Source organism: Gossypium arboreum, chromosome 2 (genome assembly GCF_025698485.1).
Source record: "Gossypium arboreum isolate Shixiya-1 chromosome 2, ASM2569848v2, whole genome shotgun sequence".
NCBI classification, from domain to species: domain Eukaryota; kingdom Viridiplantae; phylum Streptophyta; class Magnoliopsida; order Malvales; family Malvaceae; genus Gossypium; species Gossypium arboreum.
The window spans coordinates 7,908,102-7,928,449 of NC_069071.1; the positions used below are offsets into that span (position 1 = coordinate 7,908,102).

Below are 20,348 nucleotides of genomic sequence, written 5' to 3' on the forward strand. Positions count from 1 at the left end.
TTATAAACTATTTCAAAATCTTTTATATTCTGAATTTCAACAGAAACCTTCAATTCACAACTTTTTCACAATTAGGTCCTAAATATCATTTCCTATCAAAATCACTTAATAAAACCACCTTAATATGAAATTAGAACTTAAATTTCATAATAATTCATCATAAAATTCCCTTATCCATCCAGGGTAACTTCCAATTTCACCCATAAAATAAAAACTAATGAATTCTACAAGTGGACCTAATTGTAAAAGTCATAAAAACATAAAATTATCAAGAAAAAGCAAGAATTAGACTCACATGATGTAAAAATATGAAAACCAGCTTTCTCCAGACCTTCTATGGCGTTTTGGCTGAGAAATTATGAAGAAAATGTCTAGATTTTTCAATTACATCATTATTTAACTATTAACTTTTATCTATTTCCAATTTTGCCCTTGTTCACATTGTTTTCTTGCTTATTTCATACCCAAACCGTCCAGCCATTAACCTTTGGGTCTAATTGCTCTTTAAATCCATCTTTTAAATACTTAAGCTATTTACTCACAATTTAACAAATTTTGTGCTATTTTCAATTTAATCCTTTTCAATTAATTAGCCATCCAAGCGTTAAAATTTTCTAACGAAACTTTAATACTAACTCAATGACACTCCATAAATATTTACAAAAATATTTATAGCTCGATTTTCAACTTTGAGGTCTCGATACCCCATTTTTGACCCGTTTGACCTAATAAATTCTTTTAATTCACTAATTTCACCATTTCACAAATTCTTCTAAATTCTTACTTGACTCATAAATATTAAATTACTATCTTGTTCAATCTTATTTGTCGAAATTTGTTACCTGAAAATAGATTTGGATACTGTGACCTTATTGACTCCTCTGTTTCCCAGGTTGCCTCCTCCATACCATGTCGATGCCATAATACTTTAACCAATGGTACTCTTTTGTTCCGCAATTCCTTAACTTCACGAGCCAAAATCTTCACCGGTTCTTCCGAATAAGTCATATCCGGTTGAAGCTCAATTTCGTATGGGGAATTACGTGTGAAGGATCGACCTATACCGCCTTAGCATAGACACATGAAACACATTATGAATCTTCTCAAGTTCCGGAGGTAAAGCCAAACGATAAGCCACAGGACCAACCCTTTCCACAATTTCATATGGCCCTATGAATCTCGGACTTAATTTTCCCTTTTACCAAATCGTAACACCCTTTTCCATGGTGAAACTTTTAGAAATACTCGATCACCCATGCATATTCTATGTCTCTTCGTTTTAAATCCGCATATAACTTCCGACGATCTCAAGCGACTTTTAGACTATCTCGAATAATCCGGACTTTCTCTTCGGTTTCTCGAATCAAATCAACCCCAACTATTTTTATTCACTCAATTCGCACCAACACAATGGAGTCTTGCATTTTCTACCATAAAGAGCCTCAAATGGTGTCATTTTTATACTAGATGATAGCTATTGTTGTAAGCAAACTCACCAACAGTAAATACCTTTCCCAACTGTCACCAAACTCGAGTATACAACATCTTAACATATCTTCTAAAATTTGAATCACTCGCTCGATTGTCCATCTGTTTGAGGATGAAATGTTGTACTAAAATTCAATCTGGTGCCTAAGGCTTTTGCAATTTATTCCAAAATCTTGAAGTAAACCTCGGATCCGATGCGAAATGATAGATATTGGAACTCCATGTAGTCTCACAATCTCTAACACATACAATTCGCTAACTTATTAAGTGAAAAATCTATTCGACCGGAATAAAGTGTCTTGACTTTGTCAATCTATCAACAATCACCCATATCGAATCTTTCTTTCTGAGTCACAGCAATCCCGACACAAAATCCATTGAAATATGCTCCCACTTCCATTCAGAATCATAATGGGTTGTAATAAACCCGTTGGCACTTGATGCTCGCTTTAACTTGCGGCAAATCAAACATTTTGCAATAAATTAAATTTCTCTTTTCATACCGGGCCACCAATATGTCTTTTTCGATCACCATACATTTTTGTACTACCCGGATGAATAGAATACATACTATTATGTGCTTCGAAAGAATATCATTCTTTAAATCGAATTATTGGGAACACAAATCCTATTATGATAGCGCAATATACCTTCATCATCAATATTGAACTCGAATCTAAATTATCCCGAACCATTTGTCGTTTCAAAGACCAATTTTGGATCTTCATTCTGCAGCTTCAATTTGTTGAAGAAACATTGGTTTTACCTTCAATTCTACTAATACAACACCTTCTTCATTAAGAGCCAAATGAGCATTCATTGCCAAGTGCAAACAAGGATGACTTTCGACTCAATTATCAAGAATACATTAGCTTTCCACGGATGATAGTCAATAACCAAATCATAGTCTTTCAAAGAACTCTAACCACCGTCTCTGTCTTAAGTTCGGTTCCTTCGAGTCATTAAGTATTTCAAACTTTTGTGATCCGTATACATATAACACTTCTCACCATATAAATAGTGTCTCCAAATTTTAAGGCAAAAACAATTGCGCCTAACTCAAGATCATGTGTAGGGTAATTCTTTTCATGTGGTTTTAATTGCCGTGAAGCATAAGCCACCACCTTTCCCGATCGCATTAACACACAACCCAAACCACTTAAAGATGCATCATCAGTACACAACATACGGTATACGATTCGGTTGAGTTAAGATGGAGCTTCATTAACATTTTCTTTAATCGATCAAAGCTCACGACATTCATCGACCACATAAACTCAACATTCTTCGTAATAAACGAGTCATTGGTGAAGCAATCATGGAAAAATTCTTTACAAAACGGCGATAGTATCCTGCTAATCCCGAAAACTTAGACTTCGCTTACATTCTTGGTGTTTTCCAATTCACCACCGCCAAACTTTACTTGGATCCACACGAATTCCTTCAGTTGATATAATATGACCCAGAAATCCAACCTCATGAAGCCAAAACTCACATTTACTAAATTTCACATATAACTGTTTTTCTCTCAACGTCTGTAGTACAATTCTCAAGTGTTGTGCATGTTCGGATTCTGTCTTTGAATAGACCAATATGTCATCAATAAATACCACCACAAATCTATCCAAATAAGACTGAAAAATTCGATTCATTAAATCCATAAATGTAGCAGGGGCATTCGTTAAACCAAAAGGCATTACCAAAAATTCGTAGTGACCATACCGAGTTCGAAAAGCAGTCTTTGGCACATCACACTCTTTAACCTTCAGCTGATAATACCCAGATCTAAGGTCTATTTTTGAGAACACTGCAGCACCTTTCAGTTGATCAAACAAATCATCGATACGAGGTAATGGATATTTATTTTAATTGTTACCTTATTCAACCGCTCGTAATCAATACACAATCGCAACGAACCATCTTTCTTTTTCACAAATAAGACAAGCGCCCCAAGGTGATGTACTCGTCCGATGAACCCTTTATCCAATAACTCTTGCAATCGTGTCTTCAACTCTTTTAACTCACCGGGTGCCATTCTATACGGTGTTATTGATATTGAGCTGTGCTTAATTACATCAATTGTGAATTCAACCTCACGATCCGGGGTAAACCGTAATTCCTCAGAAACACATCAGTAAACTCATTAACAACTGACAATCGTTCCATCTTCAATTCAAAACCCCGAGTATCAAGAATATAAGCTAGAAATGCTTTATTACCTTTCCGAATCAATTTTCGAGCTGTAAAGGCTGAAATAATTCTGACATTATTCTTTTTATCCCCAAACTCAGCTGAAACTATTTCCGTCGACATTTTAAATCAATCCGTTTTTCTCTACAATTCACTATGGCATCGTGTTCAATCAACCAATCCATTCCAAGAATAACATCAAATTCTGGAAAGGTAACAACATTAAATCAGCAGAGAATTCACACCTTGTATTTTCAAAGGGACAATTCCGACATATTAAATTAACCAACACACTTTGCCCTAGTGGATTAGTGACTTGCAATTCAAGGTCAGTGGACTCAACAGTCATTTTCTTTTCTGACACTAATGCAATGCAAATATATGAATGTGTAGATCCAGGATCAATTAAAGCATACACAGAATCATCAAAAAGATAGAAATTACCAGCTATCACATCCGGAGCGAAGCTTCTTCCCTTGCCGGATAGCATATGTACGTCAGTACTCTTGTCTCGATCGGGTCAGCAGATTCTCGTTCCCGAATGAACAGTCCAGAGCACTACTTTGACTGAACGTTTACCTTTACGAGGAGTATTTGCTTGCTTCTCCCTTGTTCTCTATCTTCTTTTAATAATTGAGGACATCCGAATAAAATGATCAGTTCCACCACACTTATAGCAAGCTCGGCTCTTCCCCAACACTCACCAATATGAAATCTACCACAATTTTTACATCTAAGTCTCGGAATATTTTGCACACTACTAACACTAGTCTGCTGGTTTCTTAGTTACTCCGACATCTTGTTGAGTCGTTTCTTGTTATTCGATCGTTCGGATTATAACAGTCGACTGAATCATTTCGAACTTTTGGCGAAAAAGTCGAAGTTGGTCTAGAGAAACTTCTTTGTATACCTCTTTACCTCTTCTTTCTCTTTACATCTTTCTCATTATACACTTCTTCCATCTTTTGAGCTCGATCGACAGAATCACAAATTCTCGAATCTCTGTACCTCCAATCATCATTCTGATTTCATTATTAAGCCCTTCTTCAAATCTAATGCACATTTCTTCCTCTGTCGGTACAACATCCCGAGCATATCTACTTGAGATACACAAATTCTCTTTCATATTCGCCACTTGTTTTATTCCTTGGCGAAGATCAAGAAATTCTCTTCTTCTTATCTAAATATCTCTTTCCCACATACTTCTTCTTAAATTCGTTTTGGAAGAATTCCTGTAAGTTTATCTGCAGTACCATCGCCTCAATGGTTTCCCACCAATTATACGCTTCTTCTTTCAATAGCTAAACGCACATCCCAAATAGTCCTTCGGAGAACACATCATCTGTTTAAAACTCTCCAAACTCTTTAACCAATACTCGCTTTAACGGATCATCGTCCGATCTCCTCGAAATTCTTCACTCCAAACTTTCGAGTTTTTCAATTGGTGTTCTTTTGCTAGATTCATCTATTAAAGGAGGAGCAACCGGGTTGTAATCGGTGGTACAGAGGGGAGGAGGAGGTTGTTGTGCTGACTTCTTCCTTGTATTGTTTCATGATACCACCGATTCATTAATCCGTAAATCATATTTTTAAGTTCTTCCTCTCTCATCAAAGAAATCGGGACATTACCACTTGTTCCCCGCTCGTAAGTCTGTATTCTACTATTAACTTCCTCTTCCGACTAGCACCATCGGGTCTATCGACATCTTTACAATCTATAACAAAATTAGTAATTAGATCGGATCATTCACATCACACTATCACGATTTATATGGCATGTATTTTAAACACTTTACACATCAAATTCGCTCCGAGAATCGACTAAACCAGGCTCGATACCAATAAATGTAACGCCCCTTTACCCGAGACCGTCACGAGTCGAGCACGAGGCATTACTAAACTTATTTGAGCACTTAAACAAATTCAAACAATTTATATCACACTTTCCAAACAAGCTGTCCAACTGTGTCATAGTTGCTAAATAATTCATATCTCGAGTTATAAAACTCAAAATCCAAATCCGTAAATTTTCTATGAATTTATACTCATATATCTACTTACCAATTTTTTTCTAGAATTTTTGGTCAAGCCAATTAGTACAGTTTATTATTTAAAATCTCCCCTGTTTCAGGGTTTGACTACTCTGACCTTTGTGTATTACGAATCAGATATCTCTCTGTACAGAGCTTCAATGACTATGACGTTTGTCTCTAATAAAACTAGACTCAATAAGAAATCTGTACATATAAAGTATGGCTTCTAATTATCTTTGTAAAATTTATGGTGAATTTCCAAAGTCAGAACAGGGGATCCAGAAATCGCTCTGGCCCTGTTTCACAAAAATTTAAACATCTCATAAAATATAGCTCATATACCTGTTTTGCTTCTTCCATATGAAAATAGACTCATCGAGATTCGATTCCATAATTTATTCATTATTTAATTCCATTTCTACTATTTTTAATGATTTTTCAAAGTCAAACTACTGCTACTTACCGAAAACTGTTTTAGTACAAATATTGTTAACTAGTTTATAACATCTTTACTTCAATTCATTCAAACTCTATACATGCCATATAAATCTTCAAACTTAAAACAAAAGCTACCGGAATTGATCTGGATAGTGTGCTTTGTTGTGTTGATCCGATCTACCCACTTCACTTCAAGTCAATCTACATAAAATATTAAACACACACAAGTAAGCTTATTGAAGCTTAGTAAGTTCATAGGTTAAAAGTAATGCTTACCAAACATAATATTTCCAAACAATACCAAAACACTTACTAAAGTTTCTGCGATTCACAACCATTGTTATAATAATTCACATAGTTGAGCTCAACAAGAATAACTACTCAATCTCTTCCATTTGGATCACTTCTCTTTATTTCTTATAATCAAATTAGGAAACGGCTTACGAAATTGAGTACGTCGTTGCTCAATGCCACGATTCACAACTCAAGATGGTTTTCCTCATTGAAATACCATACCTACATTTTTCAACTCGGTATGGGAAATGCCATACCTACATTTTTTAACTCAAGATGGATTTGATAATACCATACCTACATTTCACATTCAAGATGGATAATACCATACCTACATTTCACAACTCAAGATGGATGATACCATACCTACATTTCACACTTTGCCATGGAACAACCATGGTCTTATCCAATCAATTCATCACACGTCACGATACTGAACGTACTCAATCCTGCGTTTTCCTAATTTGCATTTCCACATTTATTCTTTCATTAACAAAATCTACACAATCCCACAACAAATTCGTATATAATAACACATTATAAACTTCAATCATTCACAAATAAACATCTAAATTCAACCATATGAACTTACCCGGCTAATTTGTAGAAGATATTGAAATTTTGGGACTATTCCGCAACTTTTTCTTTTCCTCGTTCTTCTTTGGATTCTTGATCTATAATATAAAATATTTCTACTCATTAGTATTGTTAGAATTAAGTGACCCAAATTCTTATTTAAATAAAATACGATGGAAAATAAAATAAAAGTAAAATCCATATAGAACTAGACTTCTTTTATTTTATTTTAGAATAAGGTTTTTAAACCTTATTAAACTCCATCTATTTTATATTGATTAGATAAGGTGTTTCAATCCTACTAGAATATGGCTTTACAAGCCTATAAATAGACATAGTCTATTCCTCTTGTATTTGAGTAAAATTTTTCGACATAGTGAATTTTCTTCTCCTCTGCTGTGGTTTTTTTCCGAAAGGGTTTCCACGTAAAATTTATGTGTTCTTTATTTTATTTATTTTATTCTATTTTATTTTTCACAAATTGGTATCGAGCTTAGGGTTATTCATCTCGATCACGGTAATGGCGTCTTTGAAGTATGAAATTCATTGTTGGATCACAACACCGATTTGCGTTGTGGCAAATTAAGATGCAAGCGCTTCTTGCACGATGGATCTAGAGGATGCCCCGCTAGGATAGATAAGATGCCTTCGACATTAACAGATGAAGAGAAGAAGCGTAAGGATCGAAAGGCATTAACACAATTACATCTGCATTTGTCAAACGAAATTTTGCGGGATGTGATGAAAGAGAAAACTGCCACGCATTATGGAAGAGGCTAGAACAAATATGTATGTCGAAAACTCTAACAAGCAAGTTGCATATGAAGCGGCGTCTTTATGCTCATCGTTTGGAGGAAGGTGCGTCGTACACGAACACTTAACAGTTGTTTAAAGAAATTCTCTCAAACTTGGAGGCCATGGAGGTTCAAGATGATAAGGAAGATCTAGGGTTGATTCTACTTTGTTCGTTGCTGTCTTATTCAACCTTTAGAGACACGATTTTATATAGCCGAGTCTCTCACAGCTTGATGAGGTTTATGATTCTTTAACCTCGTATGATAAGATGAAGCATCTTGTGGTTAAACCCAACTCTCGGGAGAGGGTCTCATTGTTCGTGGGAGACAAGACCGAATGTTGATGATGATCGTGGTAGAACACGAGAACGGAATCCTCGTGGTAAATCTAAGGGTAGATCGAAATCTTCAAGCAGAGGTAAAACTTGTAACTTCGCAAGAAGAAAGGGCACATTAAATCTGAGTGCTATAAGCTACAAAATAAGATTAAAAGGAGGCTGCGAATCAAAAGGAAAACAAATGTAAAATTCGGTGAAGTGATGTTGTAGAAGACTACAAGAATGGTGAACTTCTAGTTGCTTCATCAATGATTCTAAAGTAAGCGAGGTGGATACTTGATTCAGTCTGTACCTTCCACATGAGTCCCAATCGGGATTGGTTTACAACTTATGAAACAATGATCTGAAGGTGTTGTTTTGATGGGAAATAATGCTTCATGTAAAATCGCAGTGTTGGAACAATTAAAGTTAAGATGTTTGATGGAGTTGTCGAACACTTAGTGACGTGCGGCATGTTCCGAATTGAAAAGAAGTTTAATTTCGTTGAGTACTCTTGATTCAAAAGGGTGCAGATACACAATGAAAGTGGGGTTTTAAAGATTTCAAAGGGTCCTTGTTGTGATGAAAGGGCAAAGAAAGATTGCCAAGTTATATGTTTTACTGGTTCTATCATATCTTGGTGATGCATTTGTCGCTTCCTCTTCCTTGTCGATGATGATATTACTAAACTTTGGCATATGCGCCTAGGGCATATGAGTGAGAATGGCATGGCGAATTAAGCAAAGAGGACTTCTTAATGGGCAAGGAATTTGCAAACCGAATTTCTGTGAGCACTTTGTTTTTTGGGAAGCAAAGAGAGTTCGATTCACTAGAGGAATCCATAACACGAAGGAAACGTTGGAGTATATCCATTCGATCTGTGGGGGCCGTCGAGTGCCTTCGAGAGGTGGAGCTAATTATATGCTAACCTTTATTGATGATTTTTCCGAAAAGTTTGGGCGTTCTTCCGAAGCGAAAAGCGATGTGTTTTCCACATTTAAGTCTTGGAAAATTATGATTGAAAAGCAGACGGAAAAGCAGATAAAATACCTCCGCATGCACAATGGCTTAGAGTTACGCTCGATGAGTTTAATAGATTGTGCAAGTCGGAAGGATCATGAGACACTTGACGTTCGTCATACTCCACACAAAACAGGCGTTGCGAACGAATGAACGAGCGATCATGGAGAAGGTTCGATGTATGTTGTCAAATGCCAACTTACGAAGTCATTTTGGGCGAAGCGACCTCTCATGCATGTTTTTGATCAACCGATCTCCATCCGTTGCCATTGAGAAAAGACTCCACAAGAGGTATGGTTTGGTAATCCCGCTAATTATTCGATTTAAAGATTTTTGGGTGTCCTGCGATGCTCATGTTGATAATGGAAAATTGGAACCGAGATCCATTAAATGCGTTTTCTTGGTTATAAAGTGGTGTAAAAGGCTATAAGTTATGGTGTCCTGAAAATAGAAAAGTTGTGATTAGCGAGAGATGTTGTTTTTGATGAAACTGCTATGCTACCTAACTTATCTCTTAAAGACTCTTCCAATAAAGAAAACCAAAAGCGGTGGAGCATCGATTAATACGAAATCAACTCCTCAAGCCAAGACAAAATTGAGAATAGAGTTGCTTCTTCACCGCAATACTCTATCGCCAAAAACAGGACAAGAAGAGAAATTAAACCTCCAAAGAAGTATGCCGAGGTTGATCTAGTTGCTTATGCTTTAAATGTGGTGAAGATATAGATGCGAATCAAGAGCCATTTAATTATTCGAGGCGATTAGTGTGAAGACTCGAAAAAGTGGATGTTTGCTATGCAAGAGGAGATGGAATCACTCCACAAAAAGCAAACATGGGATCTTGTAAAACTTCCTAAAGGTAAAAAGGTCATTCGTTGTAAATGGGTGTTTAAAAGAAAGAAGGACTCAGGAGTTGAAGAACCCGGATATAAAGCAAGGCTTGTTGCAAAGGGTTACTGATCAAATTCCGGAGTGGACTTCACGATGTGTTCTCTCCAGGTTGTTAAGCATAGTTCGATTCGAGCTTTGCTTGGTATTGTGGCTATGCATGATTTGGAGCTTGAGCGTTAGATGTAAAACCGCATTTTGCATGGAGAACTTGAGGAAGATATTTACATGCAACAACCGGAGGGTTTTATAGTCTCGAAAAAGAGGACTATGTTTGCTTGCTGAAAAAGTCCCTTTACGGTTTGAAACACCACCAAGACAATGGTACAAGAGGTTTGATTCCTTTATGACTTCTCATGATTTCAAAAGAAGTAGTTTTGACAGTTGTGTCTACTTTAAGAAAAACAATGATGGTTCATTTGTGTATCTACTTCTTTATGTTGATGACATGTTGATAGCAAAGAAAAGATAAAGAGAGATAAGAAAGGTTAAAGCCCAACTAAGTGAAGAATTTGAGATGAAAGATTTAGGACCAGCAAAGAAGATACTTGGTATGGAGATTCTCGAGAGATAGAAAAGCAAGTAAATTGTACCTAAGTCGGAAGGGTACATTGAGAAAGTTCTTTGCGTGTTCAATATGCAGAGTGCTAAGCTGTTAGTACTCCTTTAGCGACCCATTTCGGACTTTCATCGGCCTTATCTCCTCAATCGATAATGAGATTGAGTACATGTCACATGTTCCATACTCTAGTGCATGAGGATCTCTCATGTATGCTATGGTTTGTTCACGTCCGATTTATCATATGCGATCGGTCAGCTTAGCGGATACATGGCGAATCTCGGTAAAGAACAACGGAAAGTAGTTCGATGGATTTTAAGATACTTACGAGGCACTACTAATGTTTGCTTACAGTTTGGAAGAACTAAAGATGGAGTTATAGGGTATGTTGATGCTGATTTTGCTGGAGACCTTGATAGAAGAAGATCTCTCACGAGTTACGTCTTTACAATCGGAGGTTGTGCAATTAGTTGGAAAGCCACTTTGCAAACTACGATCGCTTTGTCTACCACCGAAGTTGAGTACATGGCGATTCACGAGGCTTGTAAAGAAGCTATTTGGTTGAAGGACTATTTAGTGAACTCAATGAAGACCTTCAAATCAGCACGATATTTTGTGACGATCAGTGCCATCTTTCTTACAAAAGATCAAATGTTTCATGAGAGAACAAAACACATTGATATTCGGTATCATTTTGTTCGTGATATTATTGCTCGTGGTGATATTGTTGTGAGCAAAATTAGCACTCATGAAAATCCTGCAGATATGATGACTAAGTCACTTCCTATAACCAAGTTTGAGCATTGCTTAGACTTGGTTGGTGTTCATTGTTGAAGTTAAACCCTTAGGGGTTTTTGGAAGAGGTGAAGAACTTGTTTATTGAAAGTTCGCGATGAAGAACTTGTTCATTGAGAATTTGTGTCAAGGTGGAGATTGTTAGAATTAAGTGACCCAAATTCTTATTTAAATAAAATACGATGGAAAATAAAATAAAAGTAAAATCCATATAGAACTAGACTTCTTTTATTTTATTTTAGAATAAGGTTTTAAACCTTATTAAACTCCATCTATTTTATATTGATTAGGATAAGGTGTTTCAATCCTACTAGAATATGGCTTTACAAGCCTATAAATAGACATAGTCTATTCCTCTTGTATTTGAGTAAAAATTTTTCGACATAGTGAATTTTCTTCTCCTCTGCCCGTGGTTTTTTTCCCGAAAGGGTTTCCACGTAAAATTTATGTGTTCTTTATTTTTATTTATTTTATTCTATTTTATTTTTCACAAGTATTTATTTGATTTCTATTTCACTTCACAATTTATGCTGTTCAAATTTCGAAATTGCACTTTTACCCCAAAATTTACAGTTTTCACAATTTAGTCCCTACTCAATTCACCCATCAATTGAACTAATTTTTCTCAATTAACACTTTATTTTATCATTATAAACTATTTCAAAATCTTTTATATTCTGAATTTCAACAGCAACCTTCAATTCACAACTTTTTCACAATTAGGTCCTAAATATCATTTCCTATCAAAATCACTTAATAAAACCACCTTAATATGAAATTAGAACTTAAATTTCATAATAATTCATCATAAAATTCCCTTATCCATCCAGGGTAACTTCCAATTTCACCCATAAAATAAAAAACTAATGAATTCTACAAGTGGACCTAATTGTAAAAGTCATAAAAACATAAAATTATCAAGAAAAAGCAAGAATTAGACTCACATGATGTAAAAATATGAAAACCAGCTTTCTCCAGACCTTCTATGGCGTTTTGGCTGAGAAATTATGAAGAAAATGTCTAGATTTTTCAATTACATCATTATTTAACTATTAACTTTTATCTATTTCCAATTTTGCCCCTTGTTCACATTGTTTTCTTGCTTATTTCATACCCAAACCGTCCAGCCATTAACCTTTGGGTCTAATTGCTCTTTAAATCCATCTTTTTAAATACTTAAGCTATTTACTCACAATTTAACAAATTTTGTGCTATTTTCAATTTAATCCTTTTCAATTAATTAGCCATCCAAACGTTAAAATTTTCTAACTGAAACTTTAATACTAACTCAATGACACTCCATAAATATTTACAAAAATATTTATAGCTCGATTTTCAACTTTGAGGTCTCGATACCCCATTTTTGACCCGTTTGACCTAATAAATTCTTTTAATTCACTAATTTCACCATTTCACAAATTCTTCTAAATTCTTACTTGACTCATAAATATTAAATTACTATCTTGTTCAATCTTATTTGTCGAATTTAGTGATCTCAAATCACCATTTCCGACACCACTGAAAATTAGGCCGTTACAGATTGTATATCCGATAACGTACGACGACAACCGAGCCCCGTTTGAACCTTAAGAATTCGTAAGATACAAATGACATGTCATTAGGGTTACCGATTTCAGTTTGTATGAGCTTACCGATACTCAGCTCGCATGAGCTTACCATTATTCAACTCAGAGGATCTTACCGTTTATAGCTCGTAAAAGCATACCAATTCAGAGCTCGTATGAGCATACATGTACAGGAATTGACGGATTATAGTTCAGTACACCTCGTGTGTACTACCCGTGTATCCAATGATATTCTAAATGGTTCAATGGACATAGTTCTGTTACGAGATTATATGAGTTTGATATGATCTTGTAACGACCCGAATTTTACCGTTACCGAAAAAGTGTATTTTCGGGTCTCCATTTCTGAAAAGCATTCAAGTAAATATTTATTAAAAATATTTACAAGTAAAATGAGTGGTTAATTAGAGTTTAATTAAGTGAATTTAATTTAATGAAGAGTAATTAAGAAAAGGACTAAATTGAATAAAGGATGAAAGTTAAATTGTAGATTAAAAGAAAATGAAGAGGACCAAAATGGCAATTATGTCATTTGTCCTAAGTGAGGCGGTAAAATCGTGAAGAAAATCTAAGATTTTTTTATGTTTTAATTATATTACATTATATTATATTATATTATATTATATATAAACATAAGAAACAGAATGAAATGGAAACGAAACAGAGAAGAACAGGGGAGAAAGAAAGGAAAGAAAGAAAGAAAGGGAGAAAAGGGAAAATTGATGTTTTGAAGCTTTAAACTTTAATTGGTAAGTCAATTTAGCCATTTTTACTTAATTTTGATGTTTTAGAAGTTTTAGAACAAAGTTTTGATGAAATTAAGTTAATATTTTGAAGTTATTAGATTTCTAGATATTGTCCATGTTAAATAAAATGATGAATTAAGGGCTAAATTGATAGAAATTCAAGTTAGAAATGATATAAGGATTGAATTGTAAAGTGATTCATAAGTTTTATGCTTTAAGGACTAAATTGGAAGAATTTTGAAATTATGGTTTTATGATGAAAATAGATAATTATGTCTAAGTTTGGTTAAAATTGAGTAGAAATAAAGTATGAATTAAGATAGAAAAGTAAGTGAATTTAGTTAGAATTAAATTGAAATTAAAGTAAATCAACATTTTGTATTGGACAGCAGCAGTAGTCTAAGTTTGAAAAATCATCAAAATTGTAGAAATTGAATTAGAGGATGAATAAAATATAGAATTAAATATTATTGAGTCTAGTTTCTTATAGAAGAAACTATATAAGCAATTGAATTGTAAATTATGAGATATAATAAATTTTGTGAGACAAGGTCAGAATGAATTCAGGTTCCCTGTTCTGACTTTGGAAAATCACCAAAATTGAATAAAAATAATTAGAGGCTTAAAGTTATATGTTTAGAATCCCTAATGAGTCTATTTTCATTAGAAATCAACGAGAATGTTATCCGAGTTCTGTACTGTGAGATAATTAATTTTTAGTGAAGAAGGGACGAAACTGTCAGACAGCAGAATAGGGGTGAATTTAAAGAATAAACTGTACTTAATGGCTAAACCAAAAATTCTGAAAATTTTATTGTAAGAATATTTGTGAGTCTAGTTTCAGGAAAAATTAGCGGATCTTAATTTAGAATTCAATAATTCAAGATATGAATTAGTAATGTATTAATGATTATGAATTGTATTAATTTCGTAGTCAATGTGGTACCAGAAATCTCGGCTAAGAAAGGACAAGACAAAGTCAACGGGGGTTAGCTCGAAAATTACGGTTTGTATTTCTATAATCCGAACCTAATACTTAATTGTTGAATTTATTTCTTAATATGTATATTAAGTGTTTTGGAGTAAGAATTATTGTGTTTTGCAAATGAAATGGATTGATATAGTATGTGATGAATTTATTGAATTTATATTGATTGAATTGGCGATATATATATATAGATATATATATATTGAATATTGAATATATATTGATTATTTGAATTGAATTGAAATATAAATTGTTTGAAAATTTTAAATATGAGATTTGTGATATTTGGATATTTGTTATTGAAAAGTGAATTGAATTGTATTGAATTATGAATTTATGTGATTAATTAAAATGTGTATTGATTGAAAAAATTGAAAGTGAATTGAATACCCTATTAACATGATCGGGCTGAGTCGGACATAGTTGGCATGCCATAGGATTGGAAGTGTTCAGGGATTCTTCGACCTCGAGTCGATGAGACACTGGGTGTCACTATATTTCTTCGGATAGATTCGATGAGGTATTGGGTACCAACTTTACTTGGCTAGGCCGATGAGACACCGGTGTCAAATATTGCTTGAACTATCCGATGAGGCACTGGGTGCCATATTGGTGTGTTTGGTTGGATCCGTGTATCCGCCAAGGTCCGAGTCTTGTTAATAGGGGTAAATAAGTGAAAAGATAAGTCAAGTGAATTTGATTGATTGAGCTATTGGAATGAAATGAGAAATTGAATTGAGAATTGAAATTGAGATATGAGATTGAAAACATGAACCAAAAGGTTCATGAAATGAGTGAAGTTCAAATGGATGATGATTGATGTTAGAATGAATTAAAATGGTATATTGTTAAGAAGTAAAGTGTGAAAACAAGTGAATTGTGAATATATTGTATAGAATTTATACGGTAAGTAAATGAAAAGAATTGAACAAATATGTTAATGTGTTTGTTATATGACTTGTATAGAATTTATATGGTAAGTAATTGAAATTTTATCTATAAAACAAATAAATGAATACTTATAATTGTTATTGTGATTTTAAGTTTAATTGTTATATTATTAAGTGTTCGGATTATGGAAATACCACTGAGTATACCATACTCAACATGCGGTTTGTTTCGCATGTAGGTCTAGTAAAGATAGAACGTTGAATCAAGATCCCGATTCGATCCCGAATTCATTAAGGTAAAGTGTGTTAACTATTGGTAATGGCATGTACCTAGGATGTTTTATGAGAGTAATTTAGGTTGTAGATGTACTCATGAAATGAGTAAATTATGGTTGGCAACGGTATGTAGTATGAATTTTGAAATTTACTAAAAATTCAGAGTGATTCTAAATTAGTCCCGAATTGAATTTACTATTCATATTGGACCGCGAGGGCCCATTAAAGGGACGACATCTTAAAACTAGGATGTGTAAATATTTATTTTAATTAATGACCGAAACTGGATTGTACTGACTGGTAATGTCTCATAACCCTGTTTCGATGACGGTATAGGGTTAGGGGGCGTTACAGATCTATTACATGTATTTACATGAAACATATGAAAGTGATGTTACATGATACATTGATATATGAAATGAATAACACATGTATGTGGAATGTGATTACTTGTTGAATTTATCCATGTGTATTGGATTTTATATGGGATTTACATGGCTAATATGTTGGTGAGCAAGTGTTTAGGCTTTTGGTCAAATTGGTTGGGATATGTTATATTTACTTACCTAAATTGTGGTTAAATGGTAAGTTAAATTCTATGTTATACGAACTTACTAAGCTTAAATGCTTACTCTGTGTTTTTTATTTTATTTTATAGTGATTCGGAAGCTAGTTTGGGTTGGAAACTTGTCAGAGCTATATCACACTATCTATCGGCTTATTCAGTACTTTTGGTTGGTTATTTTCGGTTTTAATGACATGTATAGGTTTTTTTGGCTAAAGTTGGCTTATATGTATTTTGTTGAGATTAGCCACTTTTTTGTCTTGTGTTTTGGCACATTTTAGTTTGTGCATATTTGTCTTATATGGTTGATGTGTGGTTGGTTTATGGTTGTATAGTGAAAGATAAAATGTTAGCTAAATGTGCATTTTGTACATGTGTTTGTGATGTGAAGAATTGGTGATGAATTGATACCTTGATATGTAAGTTATATATATGTCTAAATATGTTAGTATTTGAAATGCATTTTTGGCACCAAATGGTATATTTTGGTAGATAAGTGATTTGGTTTGAAATAATGCAAATTAGCTTGGTAAATTGATGGTTTATTTTGTTAAATTATATATATGAAAATACATGTTTGAATATTGTCATTTGAGGTGCCTAAAGGCATATTGGTTGTATGTGAAATATTACATCTTTAAGACTTGATTTTAGCTTGTTTTGGATGCCTTGTTATGGCTTATTGATGTGCATAATATTGAGTTTTTGGTTGGTGACAAATTGGGTAAGAAATGTGGCTTGGAAAATGACCTATTTTCGTCCACACGAGTAGAGACACGGGAGTGTGTCTCAGCTGTGTGTGACACACGGCCAGGTGACACGGCTGTGTGTCCCCTGTAGCTTCTTAAGGGTACAAGTCAGTATGTTCACACGGCCTGGCACACGGATGTGTAGCTTGGCCATGTGGCACAAGTCAGTGAGTCACACGGGTTGAGTCACACGGGCACGGGCATGGGCTAGGACACGGCCGTGTGTCCCTATTTCAAATGTCCACACGGCTTAAGACACGGGCGTGTCACTTGACCGTTTAAGTCACACGGCCTAGCCACACGGCCGTATGACCCTTGCAATGTTGAAAATTTTAAATGTTTCCGAAAAATTTTCTAAGTTTCCAATTTATTCCCGACTTGTTTCTAACGCATATTTAGGGCCTCGAGGGCTTGTATAAGGGACAATATGTATATTTTGAATTGGTTTTGATATGAATATTGTTATGATATGAAATTTATGTCTGTTTGATTTGTAATCTCCGGTAATGCTCCGTAACCTTATTCCGACAATGAATTCGGGTTAGGGGTGTTACAGTTACAATTTATGCCTTTAGACTGGGTCAATTGTCTATACTTAAGTAAATTTAGTTTCATTTTTAGGACACTCCATTCGTAATTTTCATTGCATTAAATTAGGAAGATTGGACTGTGCTTAAAAGTTATTATATGTTACTTTTACTTGTTTGCGGAAAGGATTTGTTTGGTAGTAATTAGCAGGTGCAGGATGCGGAGAAAGACCAAGTCAATTCTAGGATGTGCTTAAAGGAATGAAGGTTTGTCATGGCAAAAGGTTAGACAATTTGCCAATACAGATGCCATGGTAATTCTAGGAAGACCGACTCAACACTCAACGCATAACAGTTTTAGCCCAACACTACTTGTACCAGAAAAATTTGCCTAAAAATAGGATAAGATGTTAGGGGCTGTTGGATTTACCCTAGGGAAAAAACTTATAAAAATCCAAAAGAGGAAACCCTAAAGGGTGTGGAGATCTGGAGGCAACAATAGAGGGTAGCGACTGAGTAGAGACGAAATGAGGAAATTGAAAGCAGTCCCTCTCAGCCACCACATGATACTGTGCTGCTGGATTGTGGATTGACTTGGCGAAAACCATCTTTCTAAGTTCTTCCATTATTTCTTAATTTGTTCTCCCATGAATTGATTTGATCGAAACGATGTTGGGTGTTATTTTGAACTTGAATTTTAATTGTCAACCCATAAGCTAAATCTCATAGGGTTGGGATTACATAATGAAATTTTTATTTTCGCTAAAAGTTATAGCATATATTTGATTTAATCTACTGTTTCACTCAATTATTTTTATTTCTCAATTGTTGCGTACATTCTCTAGACATAGATGAGTGTGCAATATGCCCATAAACTAAATCTGATTCTGAAAAGGTTAGATTAGTTAGATTGGAATTAAATGATACAAGTACGTATTCGACCGAATACTTGCATCTGACTCTAGACATAGATCAACGTTTGTATAGAATGAAGACAAAGTAGTGCAGGGTACCGTGCTAAGGCCTATAAACATATGCTAGGTAACTTGAGATCTAACTCTCGAAAGAAGCAGGTCACTTTAGGTCTCTTCTGAGCAATAGATTGAGTATGATTTACTGAGGCATTACTGAAAATAAGGGCAGATTCTTAGTAATTCCAACTTTCCAAATCAACATCGTAGTCCCTTAATCTTTTGCCATAGTATCTTTTCCATAGCATTCTTAGTTATTTATTTATTCTCTTGTAGATTATTTACGTAATTATTCTCGTACTTTCCGTTACATTTTTACTCTTGCTTTGCCTTAGCATTTTGTAGTATTAATCAATACATATTTTGCACATATCCTTACTACTTTAATTTACCACTGCATACTTAACTTGGTTTTTTCATAACATTAATCATAATTCGTTATAATAACTTGACCACTTTTATACTTAATTCGATCCTTATGGAAACGATATCACTTACCATTTTATTACTTGATTTGACCTGTATACTTACACAATTCGCATACCATTTCACACACAACAAGTTTTTAGCACTGTTGTTAGGGATCGACAATTTGGTGAAATTTGGTTGTGTTATTTTACTTAATTCCATTAGTTTTATTTAACTTAGTTTAATTTAATTTCTACATGTTTACTATCAGTGCATGAGAAGAGGCATTCCTGCTAACAAAGAGTATCCTTTTGACCCAGAGATTGAAAGAATTTTACGAAGAAGACAGAAAGAACTACGAAAAATGGCCAGGAACAGGAAAAATCCTAGTCTCAATGATAATCTGAATGGTCAAGATTCTTATCCTCATATACATAGGGTGATACCAGGTATGAATGATAATTTTAATGGTCAGGGCACTAATCCTCATGTTTGTAGGGTGATAGACGACCGAGATAGACCAATTCAAGAGCATGTTGTGCCAATTTTGGATGACTTGAATCTAGGGACAGTCACACCACAAATATAGGCTCAGTAGTTTGAGCTAAAACCGTTAATGTTTTAGATGTTGCAAACAGTAAGACATTTTGGTAAATTACTCACTGAAGATCTAAGACTACATTTAAAACTTTTTCTAGAGGTTTGTGACTCGTTTAGACAATAAGGTGTTCCCAAAAACACTCTGCGACTTACTATTTCCATATTTATTAAGAGATTGTGCGAGAGCATGGCTGAATGCTTTGCCATTAGGAACAATGGTATTATGGAATGATATTTGGCAGAGGTTTTTGCTACGGTATAATCCACCAAATATGAATGTCAAGCTTAGAAATGACATTACATGCTTTTGATAATTAGAGGATGAAACATTATATGAAGCTGGGGAACGATTTAAAGAATTACTTCAGAAATGTTCGATGTATGGATTTCAACACTAGACTTAGATGGAGATATTCTATAATGGGTTCAATGCACATTCGAGGATGGTAGTTGATGCTTTCGCCAATGGTACATTGTTGGATAAATCCTATAATAAAGCATATGAGATTTTGGAAAAGATTACCAACAATGATTATCAATATCCAACCACAAGAGTTAGGACGGGCAAGAGAGCTGTTGGTACTATGGAGCTTGATGCAATCACTTCATTGACAACTCAAGTATCTTCTTTAGCTAATATGATCAAAATA

At 34.4% G+C, this 20,348-nt stretch overlaps 1 long non-coding RNA gene and 1 other non-coding gene across 2 annotated transcripts; both read right to left on the reverse strand.

Moving 5' to 3' along the window:
- Positions 1–6,170: 6,170 nt before the first annotated feature.
- Positions 6,171–7,127, reverse strand: LOC128285462 (uncharacterized). Its single transcript, XR_008275929.1, has 2 exons — positions 7,036–7,127; positions 6,171–6,350 (listed from the first exon to the last, which is right to left on the reverse strand). It is a non-coding gene; the product is annotated as an uncharacterized LOC128285462 (long non-coding RNA).
- A 12,852-nt stretch (positions 7,128–19,979) lies between these two features.
- Positions 19,980–20,086, reverse strand: LOC128290024 (small nucleolar RNA R71). The gene has a single exon (XR_008279664.1). It is a non-coding gene; the product is annotated as a small nucleolar RNA R71 (small nucleolar RNA).
- Positions 20,087–20,348: the final 262 nt, after the last annotated feature.